Source organism: Crassostrea angulata, chromosome 8 (genome assembly GCF_025612915.1).
Source record: "Crassostrea angulata isolate pt1a10 chromosome 8, ASM2561291v2, whole genome shotgun sequence".
Taxonomy (NCBI): Eukaryota; Metazoa; Mollusca; class Bivalvia; order Ostreida; family Ostreidae; genus Magallana; species Magallana angulata.
Window position 1 is genome coordinate 27,014,416 of NC_069118.1, and position 16,618 is coordinate 27,031,033.

Below are 16,618 nucleotides of genomic sequence, written 5' to 3' on the forward strand. Positions count from 1 at the left end.
TATATTTTTTTTTTAAATGGAAAGATAACATTATAATTTTCCCATAATATGCAATTAATGCTAACCCCAATTTCTTGTTTTTCGGGAGATTTTTATTTAGTGCAATCCATCACCCCATGCCATTTACTAAGAGGCGAGCGTGTTTCCCGTGCGGGGTTTCACAGTCAATAGGCTCTACCCTCACCTGTATTTACCTACGGTGATACCAACTGATTGAAAACCGCAGTCTTTTTTTCTGACAAACGTTATACCCGAGTAATCTAGTAAATGAAATAATCACTCTTTAAATCAATAAGTTTTGAGACAGTTTGATTTTAACTGGATGAACACTGCATGTAGACCTTTCTTTTTTTTTAGTGAAATCATTTTAGACGTTTTTTAAACTGAAATATCTCGCTTGTTTGTTGACATATTACATTCAAATTTTCAGGATATATTGCAGATTACAATTTTGCAACACCAAATACCAACACCAACCGAGTTATTCCCCTTTTTTAAAAAGATATAGGCATTCCTGTGCACGCAAAGGCTCTGAAACCGCTCAAAGCATGTGTTACAAAGTCACAAATCTTGAAAATAGATATTCTAAACGTTGTCCTCCGAGTTTTGTTTTTACAATTTCCCTTTAAAGTTTCAAAATATTAATTTGAATTTTGTGCTTCAAAAAATGCTTATCTATAGTAGTGTTTTTGTCTCGTAGCTCTTTAGTTCAAAATTTTCTCTAAACACAAACAGAACAAAATATGTGCAGGACTTTCATTTGACACCATTGAAAAAGGGCTGGCTCCTTCAAATAGGGGCCTAGAGCCCTTAAAATTCTTCGTTTTATCACTCAAAAATGGTTAATATTTTGCTATAGCTGTCGTTAGAAAAGTCGTTTATTATGGTGTTATCAATGTGGTTACAAAATCATTTAATACCAATTTTGCTTAATATGAGTGTTAAAAGCTTGTCTTGTTAACATGTACCTCTTTTCATTTGGCAAGTAAGCGAATAGTCTTCGTGCGTATAACGGACATAAATTAACAGCTGAAATTGTACCAGCATTTTTATACGGGATGCTTTAATTCATTAGAAAAAGTTCCTTAAAAATATACATGTACATGTTTTTCTTACAGCCTTTTTTTTTTTGGGGGGGGGGGGGGGGTCACCTCTGTTTAGGTCTTATAGTTGACAACCGTTAAGAAAAACGAGATAGAGAAAATATAAATGCTCTTTTTATTTTCTAGTGAGAAACATAAACTGGATTAAAAAGATTTAAGTTGCTTTACTGCAGGCATTTCAAATCGACCTAAATTCTTAGTTGTGTGCGTCATTACGTAACTCATCCCTCACCCGCAGCCGAGAAAATCGGTCGCCATGGTCGCGGCTAGAATACCTAGCGGTAAGCGGTTATCTAGTACACAAGAGTCGCGTCTGTCATATGTGATTTTATTGAGCCGCAAACACAAGAATCGTTTGAATATTGATAGCGAGCGAAGCTCGCCGGCGCGCAGCGCCGGCGCGAAGCGAGCTCTACCGGCAAGGTGTGTGTGAATTTAAAATTCGGACTATTTGCACATTCATTCAACGGATTTTTTTTGGCGTCAGTAAATCGGACCAGTGATGTCTTGTTTTAATCGTCCCAGTAGTTCCTTGTTATTATGGTTTCCCATTTCACACTCTCACGAGAACAAGATATAAGACTATATACATACATTGTAAATATACTGCTGACACAACGCAAATTCCATTACATAAGACTAACGGAGTTTTCGTCCTTTCGAGTGACGTCACAATGGATTTCTTACACATTGATCCGACAGAATTTTTCGGCGTCAGTAAATTTCGACCCACAATGCAATTCCTCAATGTCGGTCGATCTCACTAGACTGGATACAATCTCGCGAGAATTTGAGAAACAGATAAATTGTGTAATTTCAAGAACATCAGGCTTTTAAGTAAACAAAACAGTATATTTCGCGTAAGTTTTTTTTCCAGTGTGTTTTCAAAGAGACAGACGACACCTGACCGACGTGAACTTTGACGTCACAATAAGGGGAAATTAGTCTAAGTAGTTATTGTAAATCTGCTGAAATATAAATACCAAAATCTTCTCAAAATCTTGCAGAGCTAACGAATGGGGACATTACTTCAAAGATAGGAAACAGCTGTAACTTGCTCTCATTTGGATGAATGCTCACATTTATTTTATTCACTATATTTACGGTAATTTCCAGGAATGTTTTTTAAAAGGGGGCGTGGCAACATCATTCATAACATCTTCGCAAGCAAAAAGAAAAAGAAATTCTCAAAATCAGGAAAATTCTAATCCAGGTAAAGAATTGCGAGTGCGTAGTATGCCTTTAGTTCTTAAGCTGCTCAATAGTGTCTTTATTTTCACTTCCATATATTACATGCTCCCGGGGGATCCATTTTCCTTAATATGATCAGCAAATTTTTATATACGTAAATTTGATCTTTTTTTAAAAAGGGGGAGGGGGGACTCTGTGATAAGTCAATTTTCAATATGTAAGTTTAAGAAAAATGTCTGCTGCAAGAAAAGAGAAAATAAATTGTAATGTACATTATGTTAAAATCTTTATTATTCAACAACATTTTATCTGAGATAAATTCTATAAATAAATAGAAACAAAATCTTATGAATTATGAATAATGAAAATTTACTGGAAAAATAGGCATGTTTATTTTATTCTGCATTCAAATTCATTTATTTACTTTACGTCGCTACTTTTATTTTTATTGTTTTATCATGATTCATTATTCTATCACATGCTGCGCTTGCCACAACGGTCGCGCCGTAATACATATATATTAACACATTAAAGCTTATTTACTCTTCTTAATTTAAATTAAATGATAGGATGTCAATTAAGAAATCGTTCTGTTTATTAATAAAAGCAATGCCATTCTCAAACTGAAGCAGTATCAGACAGATATATCAACTGTGGGGTTTAAGGTTAAAAAAACATAATCTTAATCAGAGTTTAGTCATTATACTGTAAACATTTTAAATCATCCTGGCTCTATGTCACCCCTGCGAATGTAATTGTCAGTAAAATTTTAGACCACGTGGTTTTATTTGACCCTTTCAGTTTCGCAGAAAAAAATAGTGCATCGTGTTTATAGTCTATTTCACAGAATCTAGGTACTTAGATTCAAATATAAAATTTAGAGGTTTATTGATCTTAAAATTTATCTTCTTTCATTGGTGGATAAAATGTCCTCTAGAAATAAATGTGACAATAAAAAAAAAAAAACCCAGTTTTTGTCTGGTGCTGCAACAATTAAAAAGCTTAGTAGAGATCCACCTGAGGATTAATTTTCGATCGCGCCTGACCTAGTAATAGCATCAATAGTGAAACAGACTATACTATTTTATGCAGAAAGTTCCTTGAAAATGGCTCGATATAATAAGTTTTTATGCAAAACAGACTTCCATTATTTTTTTTTTAAACATGGTATTGCACACCACAAGCATCAAACATTGCAATGATTTTATTAAGCAACCCAGTGTTTATATTTTCAACCACTCTACACGTGGCGGAACACGAACGATAACTCAGTTCTAAATATATCATCGTTGAATATAAATAAATGCTAGATTGTGAAATAAGACCTACACCTTAAAAGATTTTCACGTTTTATATGAATGTTAATCAAAGTAGGATATAATATGAAAAACAACCAGTACCTACGTATTTTGAGAATATTATCCGAACACTTAAAGACTTCCGCTCGAAATTTCACAAGTATGAACCAATCTCGGTGAAGTCTCGTGAACTTTCATTCGAGCACCTCTGGATTTATCACGTACATAGCAACGATATAGAAAACATTCCGAACACATTTGCAGGGGTGTTTGTGTATTGTACCTTTACGTAACTTATCGCTCGTCCGCGGCCGAGGAGATCAGTCACGGCTGCACTACCTATAGCAGTCATCGGTTATCTAATAACAAGATAAACTTGTTTGAGTTAATATACAATAATTGTTTTAATTTGATCTTTTAAAAGTTTGTTCATCTTCAACTTATTTAGTTGAACATTAGAATGTAAATTAAGAAGTCGTTCTGAAAAATAATAAAAGCGATATCATTCCAAATCAGAAACATCGTCATACATAAATCAATGGTGGATTTTTAAGTCTAAAATGTTATAAAAACTATACTAATAATGGTTTAGATACACAACGAAAAAACCACAAAGATTAAACCTTAAAATGATGATCACCCCTCGCACATAGTCGAGGAGATCCCGCACGAGTGGACAAGTGATCCGCGGTTGCTTCGTGTTAATCTACATGTATTTTATCACACGTGCATGTTTATAATAATTGATATTTTGTACGATCACAACTATTTGTTTATTTAAGATTTTGACATGTAATATCGACTTTTAATTATTTACCCACGAATATTTCCACTAAATACTGCTGAGAGGTTTTACAGACATCGTAGTGGAAACTAATTTACGTTTTCTTAGAGTTGCACAAAAATGAGAGAGAGAGAGAGAGAGAGAGAGAGAGAGAGAGAGAGAAATCAAAATTAGAAGCATTATTTAGCAGACTTTAGAAACTGAATCACTCTCCATGCGTTCAAAGCAGGATAAAATCAAATATCAACTGAACTCATGCCGTGGCTATAGAGGCTGGCACAATAATACTTTTTCTATTTAGATTTTAGCGGTTACATGATCACAGTGCAATGGGCTTTATTTTTTTTTTTCAAAATGTGGCGAAAATCAATTTTTGGCGACTCTATCATAATGGAAATTATATAGAAATTGGTAAAAGAACATGCGTTAAAAAGACAGCGTATGTTTATTTATGTTCATGGAGAAATGTGTTATTAAGTCCAGTGATGAGCCTGTCGACGCCAGGTCAGAAATCTAAATAAAATGCTACTACTGACCGCAGTGCGTCAGATCATTAGTATGCACTTGATCACATTTACTTATTAGGAGGAGAATGTTGTAGCGCAGTGTCCGTGCGTATAAAATGGGTGTGCGGGAAACACAGCTCTCCAATGGTCATCTGGAAGCTGTCTTTCTGCCTCCTCTTTTATACAGGTAAGATAAATCATAACGCTTGCGCGCACTCTCAAAAGTAAAGTTAATAGATTCAGAGGGTACAACTAATATTCTATTTTCAGAGATTTTTGTAATAAATATTAATGCTGATAATTTTCATTGTAATTAATATTGATATTTATTGTTAAAATGTCATATTACATGTAAATTAATAAAAAGAGTAGTCATCTGGAAGCTGTCTTTCTGCCCCCTCTTTTATACAGACTGGGACACGGGCTACTCCCCAGGTATAGGAGGAGACATTCAGGAAACACCTTGGCTAGGGCACCCGCCAGGAACAAAGATCTCGAGGATCTAAATAAATTAAATATCATAACACTCCATATAACCCCAAGTCGACTTTCATAAAATAAACTGGAGGAGTAATAATATAGTGGTGGACATTATGACAGTGGTGGAATCCGGGTTTCCAACTTGTCCCAGCCACGCCACGGAGGAGCCATCAACGACCAAACGAACACGATCGGGCCACAACCGTAAAGCAACATCGCCGCCACAGCATTGTCTGATCATTACCCCGGACGCAAACGACGCCCGGGATGCTCTTCAACACCCGGGACCGAAGCGATTCCCTGGACGTAATCAACGCCTACAGCATATCAACGCGGACGGATACAGCATGGTTACAAAGTTTTACGCAGTGGGCCAAATTTCATGATTTACCTGATTCAAAGAAGGTTAATGCGTTTCCGTTTTATTTAGAAAGTCATGCCAAAGTATGGTATGGTTCTTTACCGTATGAACATAAAATTAACCCAATGTTAGTAACATCTCTTTTCAGGAAAGATTTGGAGAATTACAATTTTTTTTGGATTTGTCAATTTTACAATTGAAACAAGATAAAACAGAACCTGTTGAAGATATTTTAACAATACTTATTAAAAAAGGAACTATTAATAATATTCCCGACAACATTTTACTTTCGGTTGCAATGAATGGTTTAAGATCTGAGATAAGAACGTATGTTGTTACCCAGAATCCTAATTCAATTGAACAATTGAGGAAAATTGCTCTTTTAGCTGAAAAATTTCAACCAAGTCAGAGTATAACGTTGGAAAATTACGAACGTTTGTTAACACAAATTCAAAATTTAAAAGAGAATATTAAAACACAATCAGAAGTTAATGATCTAAAATGTTTTGAATCCCAAGACCAATATCAACCTCAATATTTTGCATTGCAATATTGTGAAGAATTGCCACCGGTAGAAAATCACAGGGTTAGATTTCAACAAACACCTAATTATATGCCAAGAGGCCACAATCTCAGAGTTAAAAGGTCAAGAATGGCTAGGTATGAACTGCCCAAGGTCAATGTAACACCAACTGCACAGCTGCAGCAGCTAACACAACACCCCCGCATGATCGCTCCTCAATGTTATTTTTGTTTAGGCATGTGCATGAATAGGTCTAGATGTCCAGCTCTAAATGCCTTGTGTTATAATTGTAACAAAGTTGGTCATTATTCAAGGGCATGCAAACAATCATGTTTTGTTCAACAAAAGAGATTTGCCCCTATCTCCAGAAAGTGCCTTTCAAAATCTCAAAATTTAAAATCAAATCAACAATCTAATCGCAAACAAAAGAAAAGTCAAAATAATTCAATAGAGTTGCAAGAGATGGAATGTCGCGATGCTTTAATTTCTTTTAAAGAAAAATGTTCTATTCCAGTGTTTGTTCAAACCGCTAGGTTTAACGCTCTTTTAGACACAGGATCAGCAATTTCAGCCATTAATTTAGAAACCTTGAACAAAATCAAAATTCATGAAAATAAACTTCAAAATTAAGAAATTTCATTTATCACTGGTGCTGGGGGAACGACATATTCAGTTGATGGAAAAATTGAATTGGAATTGAAAATAGGAGGTCTTAAATTAAGCAAATATTTTATGCCATTCAAGACTTGTGCAAATCTTTAATTTCGGGAACTGATTTTATGAAAAAACAAAAAGCATGCATTGATTGGGGTACGAAAACATTGTATTTACAAGAGTTTTCTACTTATGTTAATATAATTAACGTAAGTAATGGTTTGGCCAGAGTCTCAAAAACAATTACCGTACAACCAAACGGATTTTGCAAATATTCCAATAAAACTCTCGCGAACTCGGAAAAACCATACTGTGTTATTAGAACCGACTGACAATACACAAAAGCAGCTCGCAATCGCAAAGTGTCTTATAATTAATCGGCCGAAGCGCGTGTTTATACAAGTAGCCAATGCATCCAATAGAAACATATGCTTGACCGCGGGCACGATAATAGCTACAGTGAATACGATCCATACGCAAGCTATTCCATAGACGAAAATAACACAACTAGAAAATCAAAATATAAACATGTACCGTTTGACTTAACATCAGCTGTGTTATCATATCAGCAAAAGCAAATATTTCAAGAATTTATCAATCAAAACAGTGATGTCTTTGCAAATGATTTATCAGAATTAGGTAAATGCAACAATTATTATCATTCCATTATAACAGAAACTGTAAAACCTATTCAATCGCAGCCATAGAGAACATCGCCAAAAGCAAAGTTAGAAATTGAAAAACAAATTAAACAAATGTTGCAATACGATATAATTGAAGAAAGTACTTCTGCTTATGCTTCTCCGGTTGTCTTAGTTAAAAAGCCATATAACCCCAAGTCGACTTTCATAAAAAAGACTGGAGGAGTTATAATATAGTGGTGGACATTATGATAACTCCTTAATATGTGTAACTTTTTCACCTAAATGTGCGTCACTTTCCCACCCATGTGTAAATTCAATCCGATCCACGTGCGACCGAAAATCTCGTGTCGCTTCAGCGCATCCAGCTCAGAATATTGCCCAAAGGATGCATATCATCAATTTTTACATAACTGAGTAACACTTGGGATGGTGATTTCACTGCAGTGGTCAAGTTTTCAACTATAAGTGTCATATTGGATGTCAATCATTGTCACATTAAAGGTACGATATCGTTATCTCAGAATATGGCTAATAAATTAACCTGTTGAACACGCTAAACTTTTATAGTAATGAACAGAATAAAATATATATTATCAGAAACATGTATGACATAATAAGTTATTAATATCTCTGATGTTATAAGCTAAAAATTCTAAGGGTAAGATCTTTGTTCTCAAACCGCTAAAAATTTGTTCTCAGGATTAGAAGAACTCTCCAATGTTTTAAAACACGTTACAAACTTCCAAAGACATGCAAACCCTAAAGGAGAGAGAGAGAGAGAGAGAAAGAGAGAGAGAGAGAGAGAGAGAGAGAGAGAGAGAGTGAGAGAGAGAGAGAGAGAGAGCAATATACATATATTCCCTGGGTTAAGCTTTGTATAAATGCTATTATAAATGCTAGCTGTTAATTTTAATGATTTTGGCAAAAATATTTTAATTTTGGAATGCATTTTTCAGACATACCTACTAAGATGAACTGACAATTTAACAAATAAAATGATTATTAACTGATAATCATTTGTTCTTTGTTCATATTTTACATCATATTTTACAGTATATTTCTTTTTTCAGAGGGCAATTTTCATAAAGCAGTTCTAAATATAGAAAAGAAAATATTTAACACCAATCTTTCTGTCTTTATTCTTCTTAAGCAATTTAAACATTTTTATTTAAACATTTGAATCAAAATTCAATAAGTAAGCACGTGCACAAAAACAAACTTTGCCAATTATTTTTGTTTTACATCAAAAAGATTTTGCATGATTAAATAAATTAAGAATGTGGCTCTTTTATTTTACTGTGTATATACACATGGCCAATGTAGCTGCCTTAAAAGTTAGGGTTTATTGTTTTCTCTTACCTTCCGAATTGCATGGAATCTATAGCAAACTAACAATGTCAGAGTCTAACTGTCCACTAGTTTATGTAATTGACAAACATTTATTTTAAGGCTGGAATTTGGAGGTGGGGCTTATTTTGAACTTTGAACTCATGAATATTCATTTGATATGTAATTTAACTTATAAAACATCCGATAATGGTAGTTAATTACTTTTTGGATTTGATTTCTTCTTAAAGAGATTTAAATCAGATATCAAACCCCTCACTGTGCAATACTGTGGAATCATTAAATTTCGTGGGGGCCAATTTTCGTGGATGACTTAAATTTTACAGGTTCGTGGGGACGTAATTTCGTGTATTCATATATATCTACAAAAGGGAATATGACTTTATTACCCTAATTCATCAATTCGTGAAGGATGTTATTTCATGGATGAGAGGTACCCACGAATTCCACGAAAAATGAGCCACCACGAAATCTAATGATTTCACAGTAATGACCATTATTTACTAATTTTCAATGAAAACATTATATAACTTAGTGTGTGCTGTAACCACAAAGTGGTGTACGGATCGAGATGTGTTTTCCTATGACCACATGTTGTAAATAATAATGAAGTTTTATTACTTAACCAACGCACTAGTATATCATTTTGTTACACAAAGGATAATATATCAATACTTTATTTGCATATAATTTATTATTTTATTCTAAAGAATAGTTTAAGAGTATTTAAATCCCACTTGTTGAAAACGTCTTGAACAAAAAAAATGGCGATGGCAATTTATCAGCTTTTCCCCATCAGACATGAGAATTTACCTGAATGCACAACCTTCCAGTTCCACATTGATTATTTAATCAGCGACAATATACATGTACATGTATCAATGTAGATGATAAGTAGTGCCACTGTGTTAGACTATGTTGGCATATTTACATGGACTGGTATATGATCAATATTTTTTTTTTTTTTGGGGGGGGGGGGTTGCATGTGTACCAATTAATTAAAAGAAATCATTTTTACTCTGACAAATTGCTCTGAAGTATCACTTCTGACTGCTGATCCATGTGGCTTCAAATAAAATGTTACTGCTTAGCTTGTTTACATTGAAATTAAGGAGCCTAAATATTTATTTAGAATTAACTTCAATATAACAGTGTGTCATAATTAGTTATATTACCAGTATATGTAATAATTATGGTCTAGAATAAAAAAGATGATACAATATAGGGTAATTCCTGTGAGAATTATTATATCTAATATTGTATGGTTTTGCTGACCTGTCTTAACTATCAACATGATCAGGTTTTTTTAACATGTTTAATTTATTAGAACAATTTTTAAATGAAATTATTTGTCAGGCGCGTTGACTGTCTTGCAGATAATTAAAACATTTTTCAAAGCAATACAATTATCCTTGTTAGGTAGCATTAAATTGTTAATGGCTACAACTTTTATGTAGTGCACTGTAAAATTTTGCCTTTATTTGTTTACATTGGCCGGAATACATAACCTAGAAAGAAAAAGAGTGATAACTTTGATGTTGCAAAATATGAGGTGCTATGTTTTGTCTTTCACACCTTTATTAGCTGATCGCCAGCCTCAAAGACTGCATACTAATCAACTATTACTTGTATCGCTGCATGAAATCCGAGTTCAAGTCTAAATAACTGGTAATTTGATTATTTCATTTACGCCGTAGCTTATACATGTACATGTACTTTATTTGTAAACTCCTATACTATTTGTGTAGACAAGGTGAAAGAGGGATAAAATCTTTATATGAAGTAGTATCATCATTACCTTATGTCGTAAGATGATTATGTGCAGTGGTTTATTCATTATATGCTATGAATAAATCTATATATGATATCATAAACTCCTTTCATAGAGAGATAAACTCTTAATGAGCTATTGTTCAATCGTTATGTTATGTGGTACACTCTTCATGTGCAGTTGCAAAATCCTTTTAGGCAGTGCAAATGCTTGACATTAGGTGATAAGTTCATTATATGCAGTACTAACATCATCACAATAATATATGAATTGAATGTTTATTTATAAATCCTCTCGTCGACAGATAGACCCCTATTTGTCACAAGATTTCTACATACTTTCCTAAGGGAAACTAAAAAAAACAACAGTCCAAATCCCCATTTTCGGTGGCTAAATCACCCGCAGGAGGCACAGAACACCATCATGTCCCGTTATCGGCAATTTAATCGGTGATAATTAGTTTATTTATTGTTTAAATCTAATCTAATTACAAAGATGGCTAACAGCACCTTCTCGCTCGAGGTCGCATATGACGTCACTCATCATGGCGGGTAAATCGAGAGAGAAAATATGCATATCGCGACATTTGAATTTCATCGCTTTCAAACTCACGAATTAGGCAGAATATTTTATGAAAACGTTAATAAACTTGATTTTAATGAGTATAGAATGATTTTATTTAAAAAATTCCGAAAATTGAAAAACATGCGATATGTCCTTTAAAGATTCTAATGTTGAATTTGTTTTTACATTTTCCAAGTATGACTCTTGTGATATGACTAGAATATTAAGAACTGTAGTTTCATTCAAGAACTGTGGTTTTATTCATTTTCATTGGCATACAATTTGTAGAGAATGGAAAAAAAAAAACAGTTTCAAGAACACTTGAATTAAGGTAGTCTACTTCTGTGTCTATAATGAGAAATCGCTGATAATTTGTAGTAAGGTGCCTATGTGTAAATACTAGAAAAAAACTGATGCAGTGTCTGCGTATCTATATTTGGAAACGCTGATAATGCATAGTGAGGTATATGTGTGTTTGTATTTGGAAACACCCATAATGCATAATGAGGTATATGTTTTCTATATTGGGGAAACATCCATAATGCATAGTGAGGTATATGTGCGTTTACATTGGGGAAACATCCATAATGCATAGTGAGGTATGAGTGTGTATATTGGGGAAACTCCAATAATGTATTGTGAGGTATATATGTCTATATTGGGGAAACATCCATAATGCATAGTGAGGTATATGTGCGTTTACATTGGGGAAACATCCATTATGCATAGTGAGGTATATGTGCGTTTACATTGGGGAAACATCCATAATGCATAGTTAGGTATGAGTGTGTATATTGGGGAAACTCCAATAATGTATTGTGAGGTATATATGTCTATATTGGGGAAACATCCATAATGCATAGTGAGGTATATGTGTGTATATATTGGGGAAACACTGATAATGCATGGTGAGGTATATGTGTCTCTATTTGGGAAATTCCCACAATGCATAGTGAGGTATATGTGTGTCTATATTTGGGAAACACCCATTATGCATATTGAGGTATATCTGTCTTTATTAAAGAATCGCTGAAAGTGCTTATTTGGATATCAGTAATTTTTTTTTTATTTGAGAAACACTGTTAAATTGAGATACATGTAAATTCATATATATTGGATTTATTTATGAACTTATTCACAAGTACCTCACTATTCATCATGAACTTATACCCTATACTCATTTGTTTTTCTACTGTTGATTGAATAAATGAATTCAAAAATGATTTTGCATTTCATTAAAGGTAAAACTGTATGTCGACTAAAGGAAGAGGAAGAGGAAGCAAATTCAATAAAGAAGCCTTGCAAGAATTGTGTTTTTAGGACTTATTGCAATTGGTTTTTGTTTGTCGTCATGTGGTGTGCATTTTGTGCTAACAATTAAATAATTTTTACTTCTTACAAACTACATGTACATGGCCTAATGTTTCGAAATTTGTTCGATATGATGTATGATTTGGGTAAGAGGAACATAAATGGTAATTTCATTTCTCTTCCACACTGTTCTAGGTCAACAGGGCCAAAATGCAAATCTATACTTCCACACATTTAAAAGAAAACCGAATTCAGTTGTAAATTGTATATTTTTTTTTACTCCAGAATGTAGTTAAATTACATGCATATATAAGATTCCTTCATTGACGTCTGTGTCTAGGCTAGTTACTCAGGTGACCGTTAATGCCTGTTGGCCTGTTTGGTTTAAAAACAAATCAATTTTATACACGAAAAATGGATTTTGTGTTAGAACTTGAAGAATCACCTTGCTATTTTTAGTGTGTGAACATCACTGTTCAAATTTATTGAAATTTTCGAAAGATTGATTGTCTTTAAACTGGGAATTAATTCCTTTGAAAGATTGTTTTTTCATTTAAGAAAGCTGTATTTTACTTACTGATAAGTGAAAATATATTGGATAATTTTCTTTTCGTTGCATGTATGTATTTTTTTTCTATATAATGACAGAGTGATTTCAATGAATTAATAAAGATTTTAAAAAACCGGGAATTAATTCCTTTGAAATATTGTTTATTCATTTAACAAAGCTATATTCTAATTATTAATAAGTGAAAATATATTTGATGATTTTCTTTTCGTTGCACGTATGTATTTTGTTTATAATTACAAAGTCATTTTAATGAATTAATAAAGACAAAAAAAAAAAATGTTTTACTTGCTTCACAACAATATTTTGACCTTATTATACTTTTTGCAAGAATTTACAGGGTAAACAGATTTACTCTTGTCTGTCAAAAAGTCCATCAGTCCTGGTTGTTAATTTTACTTCTTAAGGAGTTTGTGTTTAGATCTCTAGAATCATTTTTTTTTATTCGCAGATATGTTTAGTTATTAGGAAGTTAAAATGCATATTCACATTAAATTCTGATTTTGTTAGATTTTGAATAATGCACTTTTAATGTAAAAAAAATATGACCAGTATTGCAGAAATTAGAGAAAGAGTTTATTAAAGCAACTCTTATGATATTCCAATTGAGATTTTCTTGAACCTTAGTAATGAAAAAGGACATGACTGTCTACATTTGCAGTTTGACAGGAAATCCTCCATTTATCATCTGGTTGTGATACAACGTCTCTTTAAAAATATGTACTATTTAGGCTCGCTGGTCAATAGATTACATGTAAACATCTTGCAGTATATCTTTACATTCTCCAGTGTCTTTGCCTATTATAACATTACGTATCGAATTTGTACTATATAACCCATATAACTTCAAATGACGCCAAAGTAAGGTATTAGGTAGGTTTGCTAATTTATATTTAAATATTTAATCGTACAATGGCTAAAAATTGTATAAATATAAGTACCTAAGTACTGCTGTTTTAAGTATTATCATTCAGTAATAAGGATTCATTCTTTGAATATTATGAAGTGATAATTTCAGTCGGGGCGTGATCGAATTTATCAAAAAGCCCTTTGGGCATTATTGGATTTGATCACGCCCCGACCGAAATTATTACCTCATAATACTCAAAGATTGATCCTTTATTCATTAAATAAATGAAGTAGGATTAAACAAGTCGTTAAAAACTTTAACTGTTTATTAGCATACATATGTTTTCTGTAAGAAATTGAGATGATACATAAACCACCCCCCCCCCCCCCCTATTTACATTTTGCGATATTACATGTACATGTTGTGTTGTTGATCTCGATGCAAAATATAATAACGCAAAATGTTATGATAGAAAGTGGACTAACTATAGCTTAATTTGTAATTTGTAAATATAACAACATAATGTACCAGCTAATGTTGATCACATATACCAAAGGAGACATCAACAACGAATGTGTCACTCTTGGTCTCAGTGAATGCATACTGATCTAAATTGAATCAATCTTTATACTGTATACTCATTTTGAATATATTTTGATTTTATAGAAGATGAGAGGGAATAAAATAACATTTGCTGTAGGATGAACACGTTTCAGGTCTTGAATTTACTCCATATCAGTGTAACTTTTATTGTACGATAATCTTTAAATTATAACTGACATGTTCTCAAAATTAACCTTGGTATTGCCCGATTCATCATGATATTTGCAACTAAAAAAAACCCCAAACAAAGATTTATTTGCTGTGCATTATACATCGCAATTTTGACATGCCATCAAAATAGCTTTTGCTGGCCATTTTCATTCAATCAGCGGTCATTACTATATAATGATGACTAGCTCCAATCAAATATTTTTTTGTTATTTTACAATATCAACATAACATCAATAATTGCACTCGTGGTTACCTCTAATATACCCATTCAAAAATGGATTCATAAATACATTGAATAGTATTATAAATAGAAAATAGAAAACTAGTATATTCTGGAAAAGAAGCCCAAACTTTATTACATTTTGCGCTTATCTCAACGCAAACTGTAATAATGGGAATTTATTACATTTTTTCGTTATTACTTTTCGCGTCGCTACAACCCATTCTGAACAAAACATTAAAATTGCTGCCCTTATAATTCTTCAGTGCTATTAAATTTCAGCTTGTAAGCGTTTTAGAGTATCATGAATGCCTATTTTGTGTATTTTGAGAATATTGCATGCATAGTCAAGACTCGGGGATAGAAAACTCGTTGGATAAAAATCATATACCATCGCAAATCCTGAGAGATTCTATATTTACCTGTCTCTATATTACAACCTGTATTAGCCCGAAACACCCATATTAGCTATTAGATCTTCGGCCCTCTGATTGATATTAGTCGAAGGTTGATACAGGGTGTAATATGGAAAATGGTATGTATTATTATAATATGTTTTACGGTGCTACCGTTCTGGCGAGCGCAGCAAGAATTACACATACCTTGCATCAGAGATGTTATTTATGTCTCTGCTTGCATCATTGTCAACTTATAGTTTTATTTCGGTATCAACGAACGTCAAAGAATTTTTGAGAGAGTATGCCAAAGGTACTAATTTTAATGGTTACATTGTAATACATACAGCGCAACCCCACAGAGAGAGAGAGAGAGAGAGAGAGAGAGAGAGAGAGAGAGAGAGAGGGGGGGGGGGAGAGAGAGACCGATTCCTGTTTGTTGGTGTGTAATTTCCCACTTTTAAATTTGATGGTCTGACTATGTGCAATATCTACATAAATTGTTTAACTGTTTATTTTTTTTCATTATATTCCTTTTTATTTAGCTCAAAATGTCCTATTGTTTATTTCCTCCCTACTCATATACTTACCTGCCTACTGTACACGCATGCACATTTAGCTTAAAAATGGATCGATATGACAGTAAAGTATTGCTCTTGCTAGTATATATACATAAATCTCTATATAAAAAAAAAATTGAAAACAAATCATATGTCAATGAGGCATGAATCGCAATCTATACTGAAATAGCCAATACACTCATTACAGATGTTTGATCCACCTCTAAATTTATCGCAGGAAATATAGCGCGAGTGCACTGTGACGTCATCCATGACTTTGTTCGTCTTTGTTTACGTTTCTCGACTCAATACGGAGGTATGGAAGCATGTAACAAATCTTTTGATTCTCGCCAAAGCATATGCGGTACTCAAAACGTGTCTTCAAACTTTAAGTCACCATAAATTCCGGGTTAAAAGTCGGCCATTTTTGGCATAGCAGCACGGGTGAAAACATTAGAGAGCATTATGGGACGAAGACAAACAATTTTATTTGATGAACTGTAGGTTTAGCTCGTTCCTTTTCCCGCGCACACTGGTTCTTAGAGCTCGCTTCGCTCGCCGGCGCTGCGCACCGGCGAGCTGCGCTCGCTTTTAATACATTCTTATAGAGAAAACATATCAAAGAATTTTCTATGCCGAATTTAATGAAGACGTAATAAAAACGCCTGGATTACGTCAGACGTTTGTGTGTGACGCTATGGGTCATTGCTTAAA